Consider the following 18,718-nt stretch of genomic DNA (forward strand, 5'->3'; position numbering starts at 1 on the left):
TAACTTAGCTACACCGACGGTTTAAAATTCAGTGGGCCCACATTGTTTGGATAATCCAAATCATTCATTTGATAGGCCCTCACATTGATAGGGTGTGCCCAAAAAATCAGCTCTATCGGATGATCCCAACCCTTCAAACTGTGGAGGCAAAAATGGACAGATTTGTGAAGGCTTTTACACGTCCATTTTTGCCTCCACAAATCGTAGGGTTGGGATGATCCTATGGAGCTGATTTTTTGGGCACACCCTATCTATGTGAGGGTCCATCAAATGAATGGTTTCTATCACCGAAACAATGTGGGGCCCATTGTATTTTAAGGCATCGGTGTAGCTAAGTTAGCTACACGTATGTGTAGCTACACTTTTCTCATATATATATATATTAGAGTATTCATACAAATGCATGGAAGAATGGGAATAAGAACGGTTTAAGACCTATGGGCAGATGATATTATTGTGGAGAGTTGCAATTGTAGATTCCCTAGAGCATTTTCTTGGAAAATCTAACAAGGATGCTCCCATTGGAATAGAAATCTTGTCCTATCTTTGGCGAAGGTGGATGGAGTGATCCAAATCCTTTCATCTGTCTTCCATGGATTCAGATTCACTTTTCAGGGGATGCGACACGGATTCGGGGTATCGGATTCAGACCCCAAAAAGTAGGATTCGTGGATTCGGCATTTTTACTAAAGAAAATAAAAATAATTTAAAATTTCAATATATATATATATATATATATATATATATATATATATATATATATATATATATATATATAGAGAGAGAGAGAGAGAGAGAGAGAGAGAGAGAGAGAGAGAGAGAGAGAGAAGGGTCAGATAGCTTATTTGCACTCGAGTGCTGGAAACAGGGGTGGGGCCACATTGGGGGGGGGGGGGGGGGGGTTGTGATCCTAAGCATTCATTTGACAGGCCCCATCATGGATGGAGGGTCTACCAAAAATCAGCTTCACTAGACCATCTTAGGGTCTTGGGGAGAAAATGGACAGATACTGTTTGTCCACAAATCTGCCCATTTTTCACCCCACAAATGGACACCCTACGGTGATCCAATGGAGCTGATTTTTGGTGGACACCCTATTCATGAAAGGGCCCTTCAAATGAATGCTTTGAATTCCCTCCCCCGCCAAATGTGGCACACTCCTGTTTCTGTGCTCAAGCACAGGAACTCTTTTCTCATATATATATATATATATTCTTGAAAATTTTGGGGGTGGAGGGTCTAGATGTTAGGATTTTTACTAAGAGAATCGAAGAAGAAAAGGGAAGGGGGTCAATGTTCGAGAGTGGTGGGTCAAGGTGCTAGGGTTTTTATTAAGAGAGGAAGAGTTGTGGGTTTATTAAAAAAAAAGAGTTAAGAAAACATGTTTAAAGGGAAAATATATAGAATTCTCATTTTAAAAGAGTCAACGATGTATCTCTGGTTCGTCTGAAAAAACAGTAATCATGTTGGACACGGCTGTAAAACGAATCTTAATGTGTCCCACGCGAATCCATGCATGATTAGAGTGTCGAAACGTGTCAACGTAGGTTCAGCATAGGGGGGCAAAAGAATTCATGCAACACAGACTTCTGTTACTGTGTCTATATCATATCCATAATAAGGGGAAGCATTGTCCTTTTTAGGAGTACATATAGTTTTAGATTTACATCATGGTTTTGATGTGATTGTAGGCCTATTTACCCGGTAAGGGTTTTTGGGTATTTTCATTTTGGCTACTAATATTTACACTACCAAGTTTTGATAATGGTGGAACTCACCTTGTCCTTAATTATTTAGCCTTCTGTCAAAGGTTATTACAATTCCCAAATTGCACTCAGAAGCAAATTAAAAAAAAGAAAGACAAGGTCAGTTCGTTTCATTATCAAAACATGGTAGTGCCAATATCAGTAGTCTTTGTTTTTATGTCTTACTATAAAACTGGCCTGAGATTCATTCGAGCCCATAATCCGAAGAGGACCTGAAATGTCCTATCCTTTATCATCTCCACACACCTACTCCTGGGGCCAGACTTGCCAAAGAATAGCAATCAACTTCTCACACTTCACCCCCATTTGCAATTTTACCTTTTCACTTTATAAAGAAGTCATGTGTTGTCACCCATCACCCCCAATATCTTTCCTTGTAGTATATATCATCTCTTTGGCTTTCTTTGTTTGGGGTGCAAAAAAGTTTACTTCTTTACACTTGATGCTCAATCATGATGGAAATATTAGTTTCACACTTACTTATACCTTAATATGCTCATTCACTTGTGTTTCCCCAACATGGAATTCTTGAATGAAGATGTGACCCAACTTTTGTAAGCGGGGAAAGAACTCATGAGGGATAAATGATTATGTGATTATGTTGGAAAACTGAGAAAGTGATTATGTCGGTAAAAATAAGAAAATGATTATGTTGGTAAAAATGAGAAAACAAAAGTAGCATTATTTCATGTCATCATAGTGCTTCATCCTTTTAGGTGGTCATCTATTTCTATTATGGACTTTTCAATTAATCACAGACTACAGTTAAAGTTGCATTCACCTGTGTTGGGTTCACCACAACACTGTTAAGTTATTGCCTGATTTATCCATGCTATCAAAATTAGTATACAACGCTCGATATTTGTACTCTGTGCAATTTTTTTGGCATGTTGGTGTTCTTGTAAGCCTTCTGATTCCATGAAACAGTAACCACCTGCAATTAATTACATTTTTCATGTTTCTCTTATTCAAGGTATCATAACCTAAAAGTAGCCGGCCACAAGTTGAATCAGCTGAAAGCAAAATAGGTTTGTTCCAATCAAATGTCTAAAAATCCTGTCACATGGTTTCTGCACCCATTAGCACATGCCTTTGTAACATTAATATGTATTCATTCCATGTTAGTATTTATTTTATTACCTTCGTTTTCTTTTTTGTAGGACAAGACAAACCCTCAGGGTAGAATGAAGATGTACTTTTGTGTTTGTCATGCGTGAAATGAAGGTTCTTATAATCCCAATTTCAAGGAGTTCCTAATATCTGCAACAAGTTATCTCCTGAATAACCCTTGCTTTTATAGAGAATATCAATAATTCAGTACTTTATTAAGATTTTTCAGGTGTACTTTCAAAAATTAAATCCACAAAAGAAAGGAGGTTATTGTGAAGATGTTTACCATAGATTATATTTAGAGCATACATGGTATGGATATGTTTGGACACACTTAGATCTTAAGTGTATTCCATTGGTTCACATGATTACAGTAAAAAAATTTCCCGGAATGAAAGTTTTCTCCATGTCTTTCTGATATCTCACTTAAAGTACTCCTGAAGGTTAGAAAGGACGGGAAGATTTTAATAGGAAATGAAATCTGTTTCCTTCCTTTTCTTCTTCCTTTACCCTTCTTGCAAATGTTCACTATGAAAGGACATGCAGTAGAATAAAGTTTTAGAACACGACAAGGTCCCTACTGAAAAGTTTTGGTAGCCATGACCATGAGAAAAAATAAACTCCACTGCCTCTCTTCTGACATCACCCACATGCTCTATGCTGTACCATAGATATCTTGGGTTATTTGGAGTGTAAGGTATAAAAGGTCTGGAGATTTATTTATCTGTAATATTCTTTAATTCTCCAGTTGTAATTGGCATCAGTTACAATCAGTTCATTGCCACCTATTGTCATTGTGTTCTACTAAGGTAACAAGGGATCGCTTTTCTCCTATTTAGTTTGGTTGCAGATAGTTATCTCGTAGAGTAGTGGTGAATTAAAATTTAAGTAGTCAACAGGGAGGAGACAAGCCAAGTAGTCTCCTTGTCATTACCTCACTGAGTAGTGGTAGTTGTGTTTGGTTGTCAACCTCTGTAGAGTGGTAGTAGGGCGTACAATCAAGACACTATATTTTGCCAACATTTAAGTAGTGGTAGTCGTGTTTGGTTCTCATATATATATATATATATATATATATATATATATATATATATATATATATAGAGAGAGAGAGAGAGAGAGAGAGAGAGAGAGAGAGAGAGAGAGAGAGAGAGAAGCATCAATCCCAATATGTTACAAGCAAAAAACCACCTTTTCGCATGTATTTCGCTAGTAGTTTGTTGGTATGCCACGCCACCAGGCAAGGAGACAAGAATGAGGCAAGCCAAGTAGTTTCCTGGTACATTGAAACTCTACATACAAGACACAATATTTTGCCAACATGGAAATAAAAAACCACCAAAACCCCTACAAAATATGTAGTATTGGGCAACCAAACAGACATCTAGGCAATTTTCAGGCTAGCCCCATCTGTTATATGCTGCAAAAGAACGACTTTACAATTTATGTAATCTCTGTCATTTCGTAACTATATTGTTTAATTAAAAGCTTAAAAGGTGAGTTTCTGGGGGGCAAAATCTCTGATTTGTCCTGGTTGATGATTAGTTGCTCTCTGTACTGGATTGTTGTTGTAATTCAGTTTTTCTCCAAAGCATTAGTTAATTCCTTGTGCCATTACTCTATTAATAAAGTGTTTATAAGACAGGAATTATTCCATGTCAGAAATCTCTCCTAATCATATAGATTGTCTGACTCAAATACATTGAATGGTGTTACTTTTCTGCATTTTTCATGTTAGCTTAACAAAAAATCAACTAGATAAATGAAGCATGGTTCCCCTTGTTTCTCCTTCTAAGCAAAGGTGAGGTTGCTTTATACTTACCACTTATCAAAACAACATGAAGAGGTTTGTTTTCGGTTTGTCACTAATCCTGTCAAACTTTTCATTGACATGTTCAATTAGTTTAAGGTTTGCTTTACAAAAGCCCCCAAAACCAAAAGGCACTTAAATGGCTGTTAGCCTGCATTCCCAAGATTTCCACCTGCTTTTTATTATATAATTAAGGGATAATGTAGTCTTTAAGTCAGTTTCTATCAGCATGCTTAATGTATGCATAAATTCTAGTAGAGGCAGACAAGCATCTTTTTTTTCTTCTAACCACTATCATTATCACTTTGATTATCTCTCTACATTTTACTGAAATATTAGTCTTGAGATGGGCCGATGACCCATTTGCCTCCTGTTTGATCATGTCACAAAAAAGTGCCAATAGCATTAGCTAGTAACACTTTAAGATTTCCCTCTTTAATCAGCTCCTTTACTAGTTTTATTGGATTAAGAACCCCTCCAAACCCTGCGATAACCTTATTTAGGACAACAAATCATCAATTCATCACTCAGGTCATGGATCCTTGTTTTGAGAACAAAACAACTATAAGATAACTTTGGTCATTTTCTCATTTTCCCCTAAAATTAGTGTTTCTACCACAAAAATCAAGTCAATTTGGTTTAAAATGGAAAAGTACTTTAAACGAGGCAAACTGACATGGATGAATGTGACTAGATAATCAGGTGTGTGATGCTTTAGAGTATCTATCTGTCATCCTCTATTCTTCTGTTCTCTAATAACTTCAGACCCATATGAAGACAAGGATAGTTCTACAAGTGATCTTTACCAAAAGAGACCCACTAATCTTAGAAAGTGTCACCAGACTGGGATGGAAAGGTGCATGATGTCACCTGTTGATTGCCAAACTAGGCTTGCCTTAAGCAATGCTTCAAAGGCTTTATGGGAAGTGTTTTCTTTCTGTTCTTTTTCTTGTTGTTGTTGATTGATTGATTGATTTGAGTTTTTATATGATGCCCGACCGTCGAGTACCGTAAAAAAGGTACCGCCCTTGATATTTGATCCAACAGCTGCCCACTTTTTAAGAGGCTGTTGTTGGATTAAATATCAAGGGTGGTACTGTAGACACCCCATTTTGACCGGACCCTTTTCCGCAAAATCAAATAAAATTTTGAAATTGAGCATAGTCCCAAAGTTGAGTCGAAGCCCCGAAATCAATCCTTGAACCCTGAAACTGAGCCCTGACTGTGAAAATTCGAGAATCGAAGCCCAGATTTCTGAAGAATCGCACCAAAATGAAAAATAACCTGAAAGTGTCCATTTGCATATCATTGTTAAAGCCTTCATGGAGACCGAAGGATCCGAACCCTGTGAATTAACTCAAGTCATACCCCAACCCATGTCTTGGGTTTAATTCGAGCTTAATTAAAGAAATGCAGGGTGGGGCGAATCAGATGCATAGGAGTGCCCGAGGAATAAATGGGTCAAATATATCATTTCTCTCAGGGGTCTGTTCTACCCAGGCACCCCCCTCTGAGGTTAAAAGAATGGTCAAGTACACTAGAGGGTTGTCCGAGTAAGAAATGGGGGGGAGTCGAATGACTCGTTTCCTCTTTAAAAAGGGAAAAACGAGTTAGGGTTTGAGAAAAAGGGCAACCGCAAGAATGGCAGAGGAATGAGGGTTTTGGAGCTGGCCACCATTTTCTCCCCCACGGCTGCACCTCGCCGCCGTCGCCAGCAAGCCTCGATCACCACCATCATCTTCTCCAAACAACCACCACCCTCAGCCTCCCTTTCAAAACCCTTCTAAAAAAAAAGAGGGGAAAACCCATTTCTCTGCAAAACAGAGAGAGAGAGAGAGAGAGAGAGAGAGAGAGAGAGAGAGAGAGAGAGAGAGAGAGAGAGAAGGAGAGAGAGAGAAGGGAAAAAAGGGTGTTGGACTCGTCTTCTCCGGCCATCTCATCCGGCCGGTCACCCACCATCATCACCACCATCTTCCTCTTCTTCTTCTTCTTCTTCTCCTTCTTCCCACCGCCAGCCGAGCCACCTCCAGCCGCCGGTCAACATCCTTTCCACCACCACCACCACCATCACCATCTCCAGCCACCATTTCTTTTGAAACCCACTTCAAAACCGACCTCCGTCTTCTCCCAAACCCTTTTTCCATTTGCAGCCTCCACCTCCAAGACCTCTTCACCATTTCTGCTGCCCCATCGCCACCATTCTAGCCACCACTTCCATCACTTCTTGATCTCAACCACCACCGACCCAACCCCCATCATCTTCTCCGGCCATCCAAGCCGGAATCCGGCAAGAATCCGGCCCTAGCTACCCTCTCTACATCACCTTCCCCATCTCTCCACCATCATTAAACCTATTTCACCCCTCACATCCGCCACTTTAATTTCTACCATCAAACCCACTTCTCCAAATCCCCTTCCTCTCCACCGAACCCCCATTCCACCGAAACCCATTTCCCATCTAATACCCTCTCCCCTGCTTTTGCCCCATCCTCAACCTCAAAATCCGACCCCCATTTGCAAGCGCCGCAGATTTTGGGCGAAATTTCGCGGCGTTTTCGCGATCTAAGGAAGTGCAGAAGCGACCCAGCCGGCTCTTGATATCTGCAATCAGGTAGCATATCTTGCTCCTATTCATTTCCTATGATTGTTAATTGTCCTGTTAATTGTCCTGTTTTTTCTTCCTGTTTAATAGTTGCCAATATTTGCTAGTGCTGTATATCTTTTACCCCAACTCAGTCCCTATTTCATCGAAGTTTTCATAATGCTCATTCAGTCTGTCGAATTTTGAGGTTAGGCATAGTTGTTTTCCATGGTTATTTCAATACAAGATTTGAACCTGTGTACTCCATTTCATCGGTTCCGTGAGCTTGAAGGTGGGTTGAAGGAATATTGAATCATGGGTATACTAATGTCGATTTCCGAAGGTGATTATGGGGGGTGATGTCTGCATTTTTCCGCTTTAATAAAGGCACTCCTACCATAGCTATTCTCTATTCTCTTCATTCGGTTCGGGGAAACCTCTACCCTATTTTAAAATGTCAAAATAAAGATGTATGAGGACCCAAAGGAGGGGCAGATAAAGTGGCCAGATCTTGTCGATTTGCATCTGTTGTTCCATTTCCTTTTCCTTGTGAATATCATCCTAGTGGTTCTCTATATGGTTTCGGAATGTCAAATGAAAGAGTCCATGTTAGTAGCGCACTGCTTGTCCCCTCAAGTAATTCTTGTCAAAGCGGAGGAAATGGATAAGCATACATTACCCATGCAGATTTGTTAGATGACAGGGACACTTGCTTGTCATTCTGTGAACTTTGTTCTGTAACCGCTTTCTTTAGACTCAGGATTGGAATCGAATAATTTGAGAATGGTGTTGACATTTGGTTTTGAATACATGCAAGGACAGTGGTGCCTTTATAAGAATATTAGAGTGTATACGTCAGCCTTTATTTGTTGGTATTGGCAATATTCGGAATTCGATGTTTCCGCGAAGTTGTCTTGTCTCTTTGGCCTATGATCCTGATATGATCGTTGAAAAGGAGTAGTACCTATACCAACCTATCCTGATTTTGAATCCTCTTATCATCGGGATTTTCATTAGAGTTCGGTGTTATTTACTAGTATCTTATCTTTTCGCTAGTATCTGATTTTTTCATTGATTGTTGAGAACTTCCACCGGGTCCAGGCGATAGCCCAAGCCCATCTTTAGGGGACTCGCTCAATCCAAGTAGCGCTCCCCTCTTTTGTTTAGTAGGCCTACCCAACCTTTTGGATTTCTTTTAACCATTTTTTTTAAAGAACCCTTCTCTGGGCAATGATGAGGTTACTTGGAGCCCGTCTTTGTGTTTTGTGGCTCACCGTTTTTGCACTTGAATTATGCACCAAAATTTATAAAAATCAGAAATATCATTGCATGCATTTGTATAATTTGTTGAAAATTTAACATTCTTCTTTTATGTTAAGTTTTGAGTTAGGTTCTGAAGATGAATGGACTTGTTCAGGTGAGACTATCTTGAAAGCTTATCATTTTTTTTATTATTTCATTAGGCTACCCAGCGGCTGGTCTGGGCTAATTATTTTTTATTTAAATAAATTGTTTAATTGAAGAAGGAAATCAGATGACTACTCTATTCGATGTTATCGACATGAGTACTGTTTGATTTCAAGGCGGTTTGTAGGAATATTATCATGTGTATTATGATATCAGATGATTACTTTAGCATCATCTGATTTCATCCCCATATTGGGGTGGTGTTTGTGGTTGGGCATAGAAGTGTTTGATGTTGTTTTCTTTTACTTTATTAGGCTATCCAGCGGCTGGTCTGGACTAATTAATGTTGTTTATCATTTTATGATTACTATAGATTGTGTATTTCTTCTATTGAAAATTCTTCTTTGCTTAGCACTTGATTTATTTTTATAGGAATAAAATGGAATTTGCGATTATCTGGTAGCCTTTTCTTCTCTTTTTGATAGACTAACACAGTCTTATAGATTTCTGTTAAATTTCTTTAGATACTAGAATCCCCTCTCATTGCGAGGGCGATGAAGGCGCTAGCCCAAGCCCATCCTTAGGGGACTTGCTCAGTCCAAGTAGCATACCCCTCATTTGTATATAGGAGACTTGCCCAGTCTCATTCTCTTGCTAAACCTCTTCTTTGTTCGTCGTTTGGTTTTGGGAGAACACCCTACTCGGCTTGGCAGCATACCCCTACCCTTATGGGTATTGGGTTGCACATTTGTTGCACCCTAGGGCTAGGCAGCTGTCCGGCTCGGCTGGGTGTTTTACCTTTGCCAAATATGCACAGGGTCTCTTATTTCCTTTTTACGTCATTTGTGTCTCGGAGACAAGCCTCGTCTCATGTAGAGAGTTTCCCCTTTAGGAGGCTTACCTAGCCTCATGTTAGAGTGGTCTCCTCTTTAGAGTGAGTCTTTGACTCGGTAGTGTTATTAGAGAGTCTCCGACTCATTTGTTCCCCTCTTTAGTGTTGTTAGTTCGGAGTTTCTCCTTTAGAGTTGTTGATTACTTCGCTTTGATTAGAGGCTAACTCAGTCTTATTAGAGCTTTGCTTGCTTGGGATCTTGGATCGTTTTCTCTCTTCTTGGGACGCTATCTTTCTTGTTGTGGTTTGTCTCTTTGAGGCGTTAGTTGCTTGTTTGGGGTTTCCCCTTTTTGCTTTAGGGCTTTGCCCTAGTTCATGGTTATGCTTGTTTGTTCTCTGTAAGAGTGAATTCATCTAAAGGTCCTGAGCATTGGAAAAGCTTTAAAATCCAAAAACATTAGAAATTTAAAACTCAAAAACATTTGAAAACTTTAAAAATATCAAAAACATTTGTAAATATAAAAACCTTAAAAAAATCTGAAGTGTGAGTGTTTCTTTTAGAAGCGTAGTTTGAGAGTTCGTTTCGAACTACGTTGGCTTGATCCTCTTCCACGAGGTACGTAGTGCAGCTTGAGATTCTTATCTCAGGTCCAGCCAAACTTTGTAAATAAATGCTTTAACCCTTTTTTTTTCTTCAAAGCCTTGTTTTCAACAAGATCTTCCTCTAGAGTTAGGAGTTTGTCCTAGATAGAGAGTTTTATAGTTAGGGAGTTTGTCTTGGATTTGTTGTGTGCTTGTTTGTGTTTGTTTTAGAGTTAGGGGTTTGTCCTAGAGTTATAGGAGCGCCTCCGTCCGGTCAGTTGGCGATTCACATCGCCGACTGATGACTAGGTCTATGATGCGTTAGTTGATCCCATTGTTTTCCTTAGGACACACAGCCTAGTTACTCATAGGTTGTAGGAACTACCTGCATTAGCTTAGGGCTAACTTGCATTTAGTTAGGGCATATAGGGTGTCCTAAAATATACAATCCATTTGGAATTTAAATAATCGCGCAATAAACTTTAATAAATAGTCCGGTCTTTTAGATCGAGTCTAGGATAGAGGTCTAGGTGTCTTAGGCATCCTAGCTTAGAATAGGTGCGAAGAACTACGTTGCCTTGATTCTCGTGGAGGCGGGGATACGTAGGCTTCTTTGGATGAATACCAGACCATCCGAGGACTCGGGCTAGATCGTTTAGAGTCTTAGGATTTGTTGTTTTGTTATGTTGTGTGTTTTGTTGTGTTTTCTTACTTTCTTGTGCAGACCTATACCTTTAGCTGTAGCATGCATGCGTTCGTCCACCAGAACTTAGACACCTGCTAGGCATGTCACTCATAACCTAGTTGTCATTAGGTGACATTTATTTCGGTTCTTTTGTGTGTGCTTATTTTCCTCTCCGAGACATGCATGATTAGATAGACGTTTTCTCGGAGATGTGTGTTCCCATTTCATATGATTTTCGTCCAAAACTCTTCGAGGTTAATAATAAATGGCATAAGAGACCAAGTGTTCGCACTCGGGCGAATTGGGGGCGCTCTTCGGACCTTCTCCATTCGTCACCAGGCACGGACCTTTTGTATCTCTGGTTATCCATTGCAAACAGAGCATTTGTTTTGGTTCCATGGCTTGTCCATGGATGGCGACTCTGAGTTATTTTTAGGTACATCTCGGTTTCGAGCCGTGGCTCCGGATCAGGATGTATCTCTTTCTTTTATATCGCCACTCATGCTATGCTGTGAGGGTGGCATCCGTTTCGAGAGTTCCCTGGCAGAGCTCTCCTCTTCCATTGTGGAGATCTTAGAGGATTGCAGGAGGGATCTCGCGTCCCTCGGCACCGTCCTCGGGATCGGGGTCCACAGGTACTTTTGAAGGAGAATTCATATGATGGGTGGCCGTGAAAACACGTGAAGTCTAAAAAAAGTAGGTACGGCCCACTTTTTTTTTATGATCCAAACCGTTCATGCTCCAAAATCATTTCCATACGATGATCCTAACCCTCCGATATGTAGAAGATTCCATAAATGATTTTTGGAAATCTCCATTTTCAGATCAGTTCAGATCGGAGGGTTAGGATCATCCTATGGAAATGATTTTTAAGGCACAACCTATTTACGCTGTGCCCAAACAGATGAACGGTTTGGATCATCAAAAAGAGTGAGCCGCACCTACTTTTTTAGACTTCACGTGTTTTCACGGCCACCCATCATATAAATTCTCCTTTTGAAGTACCACCTTGATGCTAATTCACGGTCGGGCACCATATAATTTCTCGATTGATTTTTCATAAAAAGAAAGGGAATTGAAACCCCACTCCTTTGTTTCAATAATTCCACTCCACTCCACTCCACTCCTTGACTTATTTCTTACCTAATCAGATTTTAAAGGCTCTTGCAATTTCCAAGTTCCTCTCAGCAACTAATTCAGAGTAGGGATGTCAATGGATCCACCTAATAAAGAACGGAGTGCAGGTATCATTTCCCGAAAGAAAATTTCTTTTTGTTAACCGACTCACCAAAGTATTTCCACCCACGCAAGTCAATTTTATCCTGTGGAAAAAAGGGTAAAAGTAGTATTCAACAGTGGAAATGCCTAAATTTATGGGTGGAAATACGACCCCCCTGTTCTGAAGTACTCGAAATGGTAAGTGTTCAGTCGTGCTTATGTTAGTGCATGCAGTGGGACCATACCGAACATGAGAGGATCCCACCTCCCAACACCAACAAGGGCAAAGTTTTCATGTGTGGGGCCTTCATCATATGTTATATTGTAATATTTTAAAGAGAACAAGGCTAAAGTTTTCATGTGTCGGCCTTCATCGTATGTTATGTTGTAATATTTTAAAGAGAGTGACTAATTTTTTATTAAACGATCCACAAGTCCATTCAACAACGTTTATGTGTTTCAAAATATTCTCTTACTCTTACATCTTTAGCTCATATTATCATTTGAAAAGTACAATGAGACCCACTTCTTATGATGATCCAAACCGTTCATTTGATGAGCCACAATGTAAATCGGTTGTACCCCGTAAATCTTCTCCCTGGGATGATCTTAACCCTCCGACCTGTAATGGGGACTGTACATTAGAAACCTCTAAATATTGGAGGGCTAGGATCATCCTATGTAGGGCAGGGCGGGGCTGGATGTTGTATTCCCCGTCCCCGTCCCCGTCCCTGCCGGAAGGGAAATTCCCCGTCCCCGTGTCGGGGATGACGGGGAATCCCCCTCCCCGCCCCGCACGACACCAAGAAAAGACTTTTTAATGCCCATGAAGGAAAAAAGGCAAGCTCTATTTGTGCACTTATCAAAATCTTGTAGTGCCAATATCACTAGCCTAAAAGAAATGTTTACTTTTACAAAAAAAACACTAAAACAGTATGATACTGACAACGGATTGCATATTGAAACGGGGCAGGCCGGGCCCAGCTCCATACCCATCCCCGCCCAGTCATCGTAGGCGGATCCCATTTTCACGGGTGAAATTGCCAGCCCTAATCCTATGGAGTATATCCTATTTATGTTGTGGCCCATCAAATGAACGGTTTGGATCATTGTAAGAAGCGGGCCCTACTTTACTTTCTAAACAATAATGGACTTCATATGCACACATCATATAAATTCTCAGCTCACACGACTATTATTCTCAATACAAATTAGTTGACCAATCTTTTTAACATATAAAGCCTCTAGCTTCTCTCATAATTACAATACAAAATTTTCCTTCGTAACTTAAACATAACATCTTTTTATGACTTAAAAATAACTCAATCTTTTCTAGTTTGCCACCCTTCCTCCTCTTCAACATCTTGGTAAGACCATGTTGAATTATGATGTCTTTCACTCTCCTTGTCCATAGAGTGAAACTGCCTTTTACCTTTAAACTAGTTGCAGACCCGTGCAATGCACGGGGCGAAAAAAGACGGTAAGATTCAAAATTATTTTAAAGAAAAGAAAATGCATTTGTTAAGAAGATCCAATATGGAAAAAATAATGATAATTCTTATAAAGTAAAAATTAAAGATTTGAAAGAGGTTAAACTGAAGGCATAAAAGGGGGGAAAACCCCTGATTTTTAGGGAAAGTAATAGGAAATCAGAAATTTAAAAGAAAAAAGCTATAATAAAAGAAGGTTTACTGCCATGGTTTTAAATTTCAACTTTGGGAAACCAAAATCGGCAATACCCGAAACACTATATCTTCCGAAATTTCTTCCGAAAATTGCTCTTTAAAACTTAACTAAAAAAGAGGGAGAGAGATTAAAGGAGATTTAATTGGTTGCTATGGAGAGAAATAAGGGCCCGTTTGGATACCTCAGATTTTGTATTTGGATTTGGAATTAAGTTTTCAGTACAAAATGAATAGATCTGCCAGCTCATGTTGAGGGAGACAGAGAGGGAAGGGGGTACTTCCTGCTGCGGGGGAGAGGTTGAGGAGCCAAGAGGGTGAAGGAAACTGCCACATCTGTGGATTTCCAATTTCTTATTTCCACAGCTTATTTGGAAATCTGATTTTTTTCACTGTCGGTCGCTGAATTGGAAATTCAAGGATTTGATTGGGATCCAAATGTCAACGCAAAAAGGGCTGCAAATGTGAGAATTCCAAATCAAAATCTTCTCGGCATCCAAACGGGCCCTATGGAAGTTGTAGAAATCCTATGGAGAGAAATAAGGAAGTTGTAGAAATCCTTTCCAAGTAGACGCTAGAAAGAGGGGTTGTTTTCTCTTTAAAACGTAACTAATAAAGATTTAATTGGTTGCTATGGAGAGAAATAAGGAAGTTGTAGAATTCCTTATTTATTTGGATGCGCGTATATTATCTTTATCTTAAGGGAGCTATACACAGAAGTTGCGTGTATAGTACGGGTGCCACGTGGTATTCAGCTTTACTTATATATAATTAGATTTATTGGTTGCTATGAAGAGAAATAAGGAAGTTGTAGAATTCCTTATTTAATTGGTTGCGTGTATACTATATTTATCTTAAAAGGGGCTATACACAGAAATTGCGTGTATAGAGGGGTGCATGGCAGCACCACGTTGTGCAACATTCAGCTTTACTTATATATAATTTGATTTATTAATCTCAAATTTTGAGGTTTATCCATCCGTCGCCATTTCAAATCAATCCTGAATCACTTCACAAACTTGAAAAAGATGGGTTTTTTTCCTTGCATAGTCTTGGGACTTAACACTCTACTCTCTCTCACTCTTATATGTCTATATTGGTACTGACACCGTTAGTGCTCCTTATTTTGATAATGACACTCTACAATAAGGAACTAGGTGGTCCAAGATTCTCCCTCTTCTACTTGGGTGGAAACAAGATACCATTTCCAACACTACATACAAGAGTCAAATTGACTAGACAAATCTTACATATGACTGTACAATAGACAGATTCAACTAGAAATTGTAAATGCTAATATCAAAACAAGGGTGTGTAGGTATCATTTTCCTAGAAAATGTAGTGGCTGAGAGAGAGAGAGAGAGAGAGAGAGAGAGAGAGAGAGAGATCAGATAGACTAAATGAATCTCTTAATCCAACCAAATGCTTGTATCATTCCTCTTTAATTTTATGTTTCTTCTAATGGGTCCTCTTCATCTTCATCCCCTACACATTCCAGGCCTCTCTTGATTATCACAAGCAGCAATTCTAGAAGCAGACAATGAACAAAACCCAACTTCACTAACACTTTTTCTTGTTGGAAACAACTATTGAGACTCTTTACAGTGAGCAATGGCTCCCTGAATTGAACTCTCCAACTCCGAACTCGCGCTGTTGCTTCTCTTCAACAAATGTAACCCATAAAACTCATTTGAATTTGCACTCAAAAAAGAAGAACAAGAAGAGTTTGCCATCATCAAAGATGGTGAAGATTTAGGTTTGATCGTGCCCGAAAATGACTTCCTATGACATCCACTCTCTTCTATCTTCTCCTCTTTGCCAATTCTACTCATGACTTGATATCTTTCCCTATGAATTTGACCAAATGGGTTCTTTTTCACTACATTCATGTACTTGTTCAAGCACTCCTTAGCTTTTGAAACACCAAATTCGCCTCCGCGGTCTGTGCCAGATTCGTCTGAAGAACTGGATTTACTGAAAAGAGACTTAAGATAAGCTCTAGATGCCTTAAGCTTTAGACCCAATGTGGATTGCTTCATCAATTTGAGCTTCTTAGACCATGACTTTTTCGGGTTATCGATGAAGCTCGAATCCCTGCTTGGGCATTCGTAGAAGTACTCATCTGGGTTCAGCTCTCTGCTGATTTGGCAAGAATCAGAAGGTGAGATGTTGCAAGATTTAAATGGGGTAGTGGTAATGGTGGTGAAATTTGTAAGTTCAAAATTTTCTACAGAGGACTCTGTTAGTGTGTCATGGGTGATATTGGGGTTTTGGAGGAGGTTTTCAACCATTTGTAGACGTGGGGGAAGATGGAGTGGAAGGAGCTTTCCTTTGTAGAAGAGTTCATCAGCAGGGGAGGGAGTGGAACATTTTTCAAGTGGGTTTGAAGACATTTGGAATTCGAACTCGAACTCTGTTGAATGTGGGGGAGAGTTGATTGAGTAGCATAAGAAAGTTGTGGAGCTAATGTCAATGTCTATGTAATCTTCCTCTGTTGGGTCATATGAAGGGATGTTTCTTGCCATCTCATGTGAACAGATGGTGTTAGAAAGAGGGCTTTGGAGGAAGGCTTGAAGAAAGAGAAGAAGGGGAGAGCATCCTTTAAAGTGGAGATGGAGCCAAATCATAAAAGACTAATATTTAGTGTCAGAATTTTGAAATCCCTCCAAAAAGAAAATTCAATTGTAGGGGAGTTTTTTTATGGGCCACTCTTTTTGCATTCTCTGGGGATTTTTTTTTGGGTCTCTCTCTCTCTCACACACACACAACCAACTAATCCAAAAGCTTAAGCTGTTAGAGTTTGTTATTTAATCATTTTACACTCCAACACTTCCCCCTCACGAAGGCCCCTCTTTTACCCATGTCATGCCTGGGGAAATAGCTCCCATCATGGTTTTAAATTTCGGCCAAAATGAAACAAAATGGAAGAAATTTACATGAAGTCGTTTCTTTACAAAATTTCAGCGAAATTTCACCGAAACATTTTTTAGCATTTTTTTTACAAAATTTCCACCAAAATTGGCGAAACTTCCAACGAAATTTACACCGAAATTCTGCATGCGAAACAACCAATTAATCCAAAGAGTTGGTGTTATTTAATCATTTTATACTAAACACTCTCTGGTCAATTTTTGTTAAAGTACCCAAAGGTGGTGAACTTATTACTTACTTAAGCATCCTATAGAAGAAAGCTTTGTACAATGGAAGAATGGAGTACAGACCCAAAACTCAGTTTATGAGCTATTCACCAGAAGGAGACACGTTCTCTCTACTTTGCTGGGTCCCACCACCACAGCAAATGGTGGGCTCCAGTCATCACCATTGACTGTTGACCAATATGCATACATTGAAAGTATTGTGTATACACTATAAACTAGAATATTCCCTTTTAATATCCGATTTTATGCTACACAACAAGTCTGTCATTCTGCAACTTATAATGTCAGTAAAAAAACAGATTTTGCATATAAGATTCAAGAAAAAATTCGTTAGCGAAGACAGTGTATCTATGTGAAAGTCCTCAATGGATACACCCACAGCTCTTATCAGGTACCATTTATCCTCATTTTTCTTCTTGATATAATAACATTATGGGGATTGATATTTCCACCCAGCATGTCATATATCCTCTTGCTTATATTTTCCTAAACATGACTCTATCTCCACCTTTTTGTTTTCAGAAAATAAAGTTACTTTAAGTTAAAGACAAATAAAAGGGGTGGAAATGGTAAGAAAGAGGGTGAGAATATTTTTTTTCTAATACTATACACACACAGAAATTTGGTATTGACACCCTCAATTTAAAGCATTTTACCCCATTCAGCTTCTCTTCATTTATTTGTCTTTAGTTTTATACACATTGGATAGGACCAACTAACAAGGGTCTCTCTCTCTCTCTCTCTCTCTCTCTCTCTCTCACTCTCACTCACTCAGTCTATACCAAAAGAAAAAGAAAATGTAGATATTTTCTGCAACACCCACAACTCCTCTGCAAGTAATTTGAATTTGAAGGGAGCCCATGTCTCAAAACCTGGTTTTCTGTGCACCCACAAAAAAATTATGTAAATCTATGGAGAATAGCACCTCAGATACTAAGTCCCTTTCGTCTTCTTTATGTCTGCAACTATAAAAATATTTATATTTACCAGAGACAATAAAATAATAATAAAAGAGTCTCCATCAATTCTATGAAATTTTCTTTTCACTCTTACTGAATTCCTGGCTTTGCTTTTCTTTTAACTTCTTCTGTTGGGGTGCTCTTATCATCTTCCTTTGACTTGTCCAAAGAGGAAAACTGTTGGAGGAGTTGTCTTTGCTTTGTGTTTGGGAATTATTATTATGGGCTTTTCTTTTTTCTGTGGCTGTTGACATGCAAATGTATTTCCATGCTGCCACCATAGAATATCTCACTATAATAAGGGACTATGTGGTTCTTTTAAGGGTGCACATACCATGTGTTTGGTGTAATATCACTATTTTTTCCTTTTTTATCAGCACAAGTTGCCGAGTAAAACTAGAGTGCAGGTTTCCATTCTAATTGCATAGACACATTGTAAGACTCAAATATGCATGAAAATTTACTAGTCAAATCTTAGCCATTGGTTTTGGGGACATGACATTCAATGTCGCAGATTCACTCACAGCTTACGAATCATAAAATTGAAAGAGAAGAGAGATGGTCTTGTGTTTCACCAAAATGTGTTGCATAAAAGACTCTAGCAATGTCCAGTACATGCCCATCAATCCTAGCCATCGGATCAATACACCATCTTTTGGACGGGCCATAGACTGAGAATGAACCCAACCATCTGTTCGGTGGACTGGGAACATTGAACCTAATTTTGTTTTAACAGCTGAACGGGGTCATCTGATCAGTTTTGTGTATAGGCCATACAATGGCTGATTCAGAATAATGGTCCTATGCACTGATTGTGGGCAGAGATCATTTATACACCGAACTTCGGTGTAAATCTTGCAACCCTTTTTTTCAACAGACCCATGGCCCTTGTTTTTCTTTTTCTTTTTAGTTTTTTTTTAAATGAGAC

The 18,718-nt window shown here is 39.2% G+C and overlaps 1 pseudogene; it reads right to left on the minus strand.

Annotated features, from left to right (window-relative positions):
- Positions 1 to 14,685: 14,685 nt before the first annotated feature.
- LOC143885074 (putative membrane-associated kinase regulator 4 pseudogene) lies at positions 14,686 to 16,383 on the minus strand (annotated as a pseudogene).
- Between the last annotated feature and the right edge of the window lie 2,335 nt (positions 16,384 to 18,718).

The sequence above is a fragment of the Tasmannia lanceolata genome, unplaced genomic scaffold, assembly GCF_043159265.1.
Source record: "Tasmannia lanceolata isolate RefF3 unplaced genomic scaffold, GAP_Taslan_0.1 ptg000002l, whole genome shotgun sequence".
NCBI lineage: Eukaryota > Viridiplantae > Streptophyta > Magnoliopsida > Canellales > Winteraceae > Tasmannia > Tasmannia lanceolata.